The sequence below is a fragment of the Rhagoletis zephyria genome, unplaced genomic scaffold (assembly GCF_001687245.7).
Source record: "Rhagoletis zephyria isolate East Lansing unplaced genomic scaffold, Rhagoletis_zephyria_1.1 Rzeph_scaffold_01927, whole genome shotgun sequence".
In the NCBI taxonomy this organism is placed as follows: Eukaryota; Metazoa; Arthropoda; class Insecta; order Diptera; family Tephritidae; genus Rhagoletis; species Rhagoletis zephyria.
Genome location: NW_016159011.1, coordinates 77,096 through 84,803, shown reverse-complemented (window position 1 = coordinate 84,803; position 7,708 = coordinate 77,096). Strand labels below are relative to the sequence as shown.

The following is a 7,708-nucleotide window of genomic DNA, read 5'->3' as shown; positions in this document are numbered from 1 at the left end:
TATTCAACGCTATACCTGCTAGTTGTAGCAGACACCTATCGAATAATCTTTATTTCGAATCAGTATACCTCTATGTATAGTCGGCTACAACAAAAAGTTGGCATTCAGCTGGTTGCAGTAAACGAAAAAAAAATATTGTCTGCTTGAAATCTTGGCCACCAAATATTTCTACACCTCCAAGATATGTTATATACAGCCAAAGAAATTAAAAGAGTTGTCAAAATCAAAATAAATACAAAATACAAACTGAAATTGCGATGCATTTATATAAACCCCCCAAAAAAAAACTAATTAAAAATAAAAAGGTAAACAAAACTAGCAAATGACAGACAAGTAAAATCGTACAATTAATTGCACTTAGCAAAGCAGGTCAAAACAGTGGGTAAAAAATGCTAGCGATTACAATGGAGAAGTGAGTGTTTTGAATTCGTAAAAAGCGGGAAGCAATTTGATTAAAAAAAGGCACACAAACTTTGGATAAAAAAGAAACTACGTAAAGTAACAAAATAAGTTAACAAAAAAAAGACGTAATAACAATCACAAGCCACAACAATGCGTGCCAACAACGAACACACCTACGAATTGTGGTTAACTGAAGTTGCTGCCTACCTAACAGGAAAAATTTGCCAGCAACCAAAAATATACACGATATGTATTTGCATGTGTCAACGCCACTTGTTACATATAAAAATGCAAACACATCGTGTAAAAACATACATACATATGTACATGCGAAAAATAAATGTTTCTAATTTCATCTGACCCACAGATAGAATCACCTTTTTTCGTTTCAAAGAACATAAAATAAATGGTGAATTAAATTGCGTGAGTTTGACAGACGGGTGCAATTACGTATGTATGAGCAAAGTGACAGATGCAAATACATATCGTGTAGTGGTGCAAGAGCGCTTCTTTATACTTATAAAGATACAGCTGAAGCTCCGGTTTTCAGCATGTAAATCTTTAAATATGCATATATGTATGTATGTATATTAGGGTACACCACTCTCCATAAAAAATATCACTACTGTTTTTGGTATAGGAATTATAGAGCATTTTTAGTTTAAATTAAACTTTTTTCAAATTAAATGAAACCTTTTTCAGATTCAATGAAACTTTATTTAAATTAAAGTAACTTCCTTTTAAGAATGTTTCATTTAATTTGAAAAAAGTTTAATTTAATTTGAATAAACGTAAACCTAGCTGACCCACATATTTTTCGAATTTCTCGGAAACCAATGGAACACCTAAATTAATTTTGGAGGCCCTAATTAACACCTAAAGGACACCTAATACCTAGCTAATTTTTATTGATTTTTGGCGACTTGGGTCAGCTAGGTTTATGGACGTATTACAAGAGCTTAGGCTAAAGGTCTGCTTAAAAATTTTTAAAAATGTTATCAACGGAATACAAGTAATGAGATTTTTGGAGCTATTTTCAAGTCGGTCTAATACCTTATGCAAATATTTTTCCTAAATATTTTGGCGGGCGTCTTCAGTTATAATAAATTTTGTAGTTCCATAGGAAAAAATTTTAACTTTTTTTTTAGTGAAGCACCCTAATTTTTTGGCATAATTCATTTGAGAGAAGGAGCGCATGTCGTAAGTACTATATGACGCTTTGTTTTAATTGAAAGAGAAGGTTTTGGGCTACAATAAAAAAGTAAAAAAAATCAGGCTAACAATGAGGAAAACCGCGGGGCTAGCACCTCCAAAATAGCCAAACAGCCATTAAGGCAGTTACCTTTTAGAGTATATAAAGTAAGATGTTAGCCTCAGAACGAACTAGGACAAGCATTGATATTTTCTCCGATAGCCAGCCGGCAATTAAGGCGTAATAAACAATGTACAGGGTACGTTACGGCTTAAACTGGTAGGCATATCGTTGCACTGATTTGGGTGCCGGGACACAGCTGCAACTGTGAGCTATGTCAAGGGCGTCATCCCCCAGCAAAATTTTTTTCCGACTAACAGGTCTATTCTGCACGTTACCGACGATTTTGTAACCGCAAATTTGTATTACCAAAAAATTGTACCACTTCTTGTCACCGCGATTCTAGTTACGTGGTCAAAATATTCGGCAATTCAGCTATGAAGATTTGTCGAAATTCTGGTGTTGGATATTTCACGGGGAAATATTTTCTTACCAGCTTATGAGATGGCGAAACTTTTCAAAATGGTCTGTTAGACCTAAACACGAGGCTTGGGGTTAAGAAAGCTTTATTTCCTGAAGGGCATTCATTAATATGAATGCACATATTAAACAATTGCATTTACTTTGGGCCTATCCACTTGCATATAAATATATCCACAAGGTAAAGGCGTATGCGAGGCAAGTTTCAGGGCACGCTTGTGGAGTGAGAATGCTTAAATTTGTAATTTATGTGGCACTAAAAACCACTTAGCGAATGCCAATTGAGCTTTTGAATAACTTTGGTTATTAGATGCGGCAACAACTGCGGCAGTGGGCTATTAACGCGATTGACGTTGGCAACAGCTGTAGAGGCCTAAAACTAAATGTAAAAGCCCAACGACGTAAGACATGCGAAGAGAAGAGAAGCGTTCAAAGGGGGGAAAGCGCGGAGCATAGCTGATCACTATGTATGTAGTGCCATTGGCGCGTGCGTAACATACTAGACGCAACAGCCAATGTAGGAGAGCATGCAAACAACGATATATAAAAAACTGAGCAACAAATAACAATAGAATAGGCAACGACGACCAAGGGAGACCATTGGGTGTGTAAAAAATTGGCGGAACAGCACCGATCGTCAGGTGGAGAAAGTGATTAAAATGATTAGGCATATGTTTTTTTTTTTTTATTAAATATACCTATGAGCAGTGGATAAGGAATGATGAAAAACCAACAAAAAAAGTCATCGTAATCAAAAAAATAGTTTTTGGTCGCATTTATAATTCGGAAACTTTTGCACAACATTTTTACATAAACATTACTTTTGTAGGTTTTTCATCATTCTTCTCCTCATAGGTATGTATATTTAATTTAAAAAAACTAATATGCCCGGCCGCTGTGGTGTAGTGGTAAGCAGTGCGCCTTAAGGAACCGTACTTCCTCACTTGAGGGAGTTAAGTTCACGCCGCAATGGACACTTTTGTAGAGCATTTAATTCTGGAAAAACCACATCATTGACCAATATTATACCATAAAGAAGAAAAAAACTCAAAGTTTACGTGTATTTTTGTACGCCTTGGTGCGAGCACTTAAAATTAATGTTAAGGGCTCAAAATTTCATGAAATTTTTTTCTTTAGGTATTTCCCACAAAATTTCGGGGTGGAAGTGAAAAAAATAGTCGCCAAAAAAAAGCACCGTAATATACACATTTTGAAGTTTCCTTATTTTAATTTTTGATTGTATAACTGCGAAGTCCGCGCACTGAAAAATAATTAACAATTAATGCCGTTGCCACCTGGCACACTACAGGCAGACAATCGAGCAATTAGCCGGGCTTTCTCGTTTAGGATGCTAATTGAGCTCAATTTTTAACCGACTTCCAAAAAAGGAGGAGGTTATCAGTTCGTCGGAATATTTTTTTTTTTTTATGTATGTTACCGCATAACTTTGGACCACGTCAACCGAGGTCTCAGAGGTGGTCCCATACTAATCTGGTTAAGATCCGATCGGTGGATCATGAGATATATATACATATATATTTTTTTTATATGAGAGTTGAAGTCGGTTGTTTTTTGGTAAAAATTACTTGTTCATATAAAGTTTGCATTCTTTATTGCTCGATTAGTTCTTAATTGAGTGCTAATGGAATGAATTTTTTCATGCCACCCTGCTGGGTATGTTTAATTTTGACTTTGAGGTATGTTTATTGAACAAACAGCAATCAGCTGTCCTCGTTTACAGCTGATATTCCATCAGGGATGGAAAATTTAATTTTAAACTTGTAACTAATTTGAGGAAAACTTTACTTAAAGTAGATAAATGTTCGTAAGACGTAAATATGTATTTTTATATGTACTTTACACATATGTACATATATTAGAAAAAAAGAGGATTAGCTCTCCCTTCGATACGACATATGTACGTTTGAACTCATATTAAACGAATTTGGGTATCAAAATAAAAATCTCTTCGAGCTGTTCGAGACAAAACTACGCTTTAGAAAAGGTGAATAACTTTCCTACGAGTTTTTCGATCTGACGATATAAAACAAACTATACTCTGTCTATCTAACGTTACTTTGATCACCCTTGTGCACCACTTGTATATCCCTTCACTATGGACAACTTACTCACACCAGAAAATGCGTTACAGTGTGAAAAAAAATAAGAACCGATTTCCTGAGAAGTTATTTGGCTAAAATGGTGTGTTTGTAACGAATGTACTTTCAAACTAAATAAAGATACGTTTATACCAACTTTTGCGTCACTTAGCTAATCGATCAGCTGACTGTGTGTGAACACTAAAAAGCGGTACCTCAATTAAAACTGCTGCCCAGTTTTTCCGTTTTAACACACTAGTCGAGTTGAAATGTTAGATAATGACATGTAATTTTCGGTACGACTCGATTCTCGAATTACGACTTGCTCTCTACACGACACCCGCAATGCGCCTGATAAAGATCTGCTATTTAAACATGAGAGTTAAGTTTCGCACACAACTCAAAAGAACACGTTCGTCAGAAAATGCGAAAAACTATTTCTTAGCACATGCTAATCATATGGGCAAGGAAGACTTTACCTCGGGATTTTTCAAAACAAGTCATAACAAGGATTTATTCCAGCTGAAAGGTAAATAACAGCTCTGTGTACATTTTTCGTGCGTAATTTCAAAAATGCCAAAGTTTGAGTTGCGTCACTTTTGAAGATCGTGCGCGATATGTATGTACATACCACCGCCCGGCGAAAAGCACATTCATAAGCCAAAAAATCACTGTCGCCTCTTTGATGACGTCAACGATGAAGACATGAAAACAGACGCAACGATTGCTGTCGTGACTGAGGTGTTGTTGCTAATATGTTCAAACATATGTACATAAATAGTTATGTTCATGTACCTATTATGAAATCGGCACAAAAAACTAAAATCGATATCTGAATATTTTTCAAGCTAATCATAAACGTGGAATTTGGCGCAAATGAAGAAATTACGGGTGCGTGAACATAAAGCACAGAAGAAGAAGGTTAAGAGAGTAGTAAAATATAACTGAAGGGATAAACAATGAAATGAGCAAAGTGCGAAATAAAAATTTTCGCAACTGCATATAGGCCCCTATTGCGAGTGTCGACTGGCAGTAGAATAGAAATTTGTCGATCGAGTCGATCGTTTTTTATTTTGCTATTGTGTAACTTGATCGATAAAAATTTGTACTATTGTGAATGGTTGACAGAATTGTAAACAGCTGTTTGTTTGTTTACATTTGTTTCTTGAGTGTTTTATTTACATCATTTTTAAAATAATTGCTTTTATTATAAAATTTAAAAAATGGACACAGTTGAAATATGGTTTAGTGATGAGGAAGATGATGCGGAAGCTAATAGATTAGTAGAGTTAGCTAAAGCAAGGAGGGAATTGCGAGATTCGTCGGATCCCTTGGACTTTGAAGGTGTATGTACACGTGTGAGTTTTATGAATAGAAGTTGCGTTCCCGATGCTTCACAGTTTTTAGGCTTTACATGATTTGCAGGAAAAGCTGTTTTCCTCATTAATAAACTTTATGGAAGTTTAAGAAATACGGTACGGTTAAGTTTTTTGTACAATGATGTTGGGTTTTTGTGTCCAAACGTGTGACCCGAGTTTAAAAATTTTAACATAACAACATAACAAGTGTATTGAAAGAATTCAACTTTAATTTAAAATAAAGATTTCAAATTTCCGAGCACTAGTCAATTAATAAATTATGCAGTTTTTTTTTGTATAAACTTTTGATGTTGGTTCTGCGCAAAAACACTGTGGATGGCGTAGCCGGAGTTATATGCACAAGAAATATTGTATATGTATCTTTTCCAATAGAAGCGGAGCTTCCTACCCTACTCTTTCCGGAAATTCCTTTGCCTATGTCGTCACTCTCCTGCATCAGTACGAACAACCGCGCAAGTTGCCTTTTGTTGCTTATAATTTTTGATCTGTAATTCAGACACATACATGCATATGTATATTTGACAATTTTTTATTTTACAACTTCCAGTTCAATTGACTTACTTTTTATCCATTATAGTACCACTTTCTTATGTAAATTTTATAAACGCAAACTCCAACGACTAAAAAACAGCAATAGAAGAATGAGCGATTAAAAAGTATTCACAGTCGCTAATTGAGCGACTAAGCGACACTCGCAATAGCATCGCTAATCGATAATCGCTTAATAGTCGTTTATCTACTGCCAGTCGACATTCGCAATAGGGGTGTTAGTTACACATTCAACCACCACACTCCCAACGTCATCACCAATATCTCCAATACCAACAACAACAACTACAACAAACTCTATTAGTCCGATATTCAACTCAATGGACACCGACCATACCAATTATAAACATACTTAATTCGACACCACACCATGCACACCCTGTGGGGAAAATCTCTAGTTCTGAACTGGGGCGCTTCTAGTACATTTAGACCCAGTACTGGTTCGCGATAAATCTCTTTTGCATGCAAGCAACTGGCGAATTTAACATGGCGATGTCCTAGGAAGTGTCAATTGCCCCTCGCTGCATCCCTTTTTCGATAGTTCCGAACTAGTCCTAAATTCTGTAGTTCCGAACCAGTTCTGAAATCGACAGACGGANGAAAAAAGTATCATGATTTTTCAATCTTTTTGGTTCTTCCGTGTGTGCGATTTTAAGTTATTTTGGAAGAAATGTGTTTTCAATTTGAAATTAAATTTCGTTTGAATGATTGTAAGAAATGTACGTTTACATACCTTTAGCTGTAGCTGAGTTTGCAGAGGTGCTCGCTGTTATTTCTTAGATTCCAGACGGTCCCAAGATGTTGAAATGTTAACACAAATTTTAGTTTTGTATTACCAAGCTATGAAAAAGCATCTGCGAAGCGCAGAATAGAAGCGTATTTGAACGAAAAAGCCGCCGAACACATATCTATGTAAAGTAAACAAGCCCCCCGCTGCATCCCTTATTCGATAGTTCCGAAATAGTTCTAAATTCGACAAATAAGATCTAGTTCGTTCTACATCCCTTTTTCTATAGTTCCGAACCATTTCTAAATTCGTCACTTTAGATATCGATTTCTAGTGAAAAAACTGAAATAAATTATTTTTTTAAAAGTACCACTTTTCTCCGATTTTGGACTGGTGGGGATTTAGTTCATATCGGACTAGTTCGTTTTTGGCGATAAAGACCTAGTACGGAACTAGAAATTTGATTCACTAGTCCGCGGTTTCCCTGCAGGGCAGTAGCGGGCAACGTACACACATACATACATACATGCACCGGCTACATAAATTTGAGACTTCAAAATGCATAAACGTACATACACATACATACGTACATACGTACATGCGTACATGTTTATTGCAAGCATAAGTAAGATCAAGTGAAGCAGCGCGCACCTCACGCCTCATCTGCAATTAAAAGTAAATCACCGGAGTAACATAACTACTCATAAACCTTACTCCACTGCAAGTGTTAAGTAGCGTGAAATAGCTAAGAATTAATGTTTGCATTCCAAAAGATGAAATTGGAGTGATCGAATTCTGATTGGCCAAATTCGATCATGCC

The 7,708-nt window shown here is 35.9% G+C and overlaps 1 long non-coding RNA gene across 1 annotated transcript in view; it reads right to left on the bottom strand.

Moving 5' to 3' along the window:
• Positions 1-2,410: 2,410 nt before the first annotated feature.
• The window catches only part of LOC108365603 (uncharacterized), a 10,895-nt gene continuing 5,597 nt past the window's right edge, over positions 2,411-7,708 (bottom strand). The window contains exon 3 of the long non-coding RNA XR_001847958.1: positions 2,411-2,420. This is a non-coding gene — a long non-coding RNA (uncharacterized LOC108365603). The remainder of the gene's footprint in view (positions 2,421-7,708) is intronic.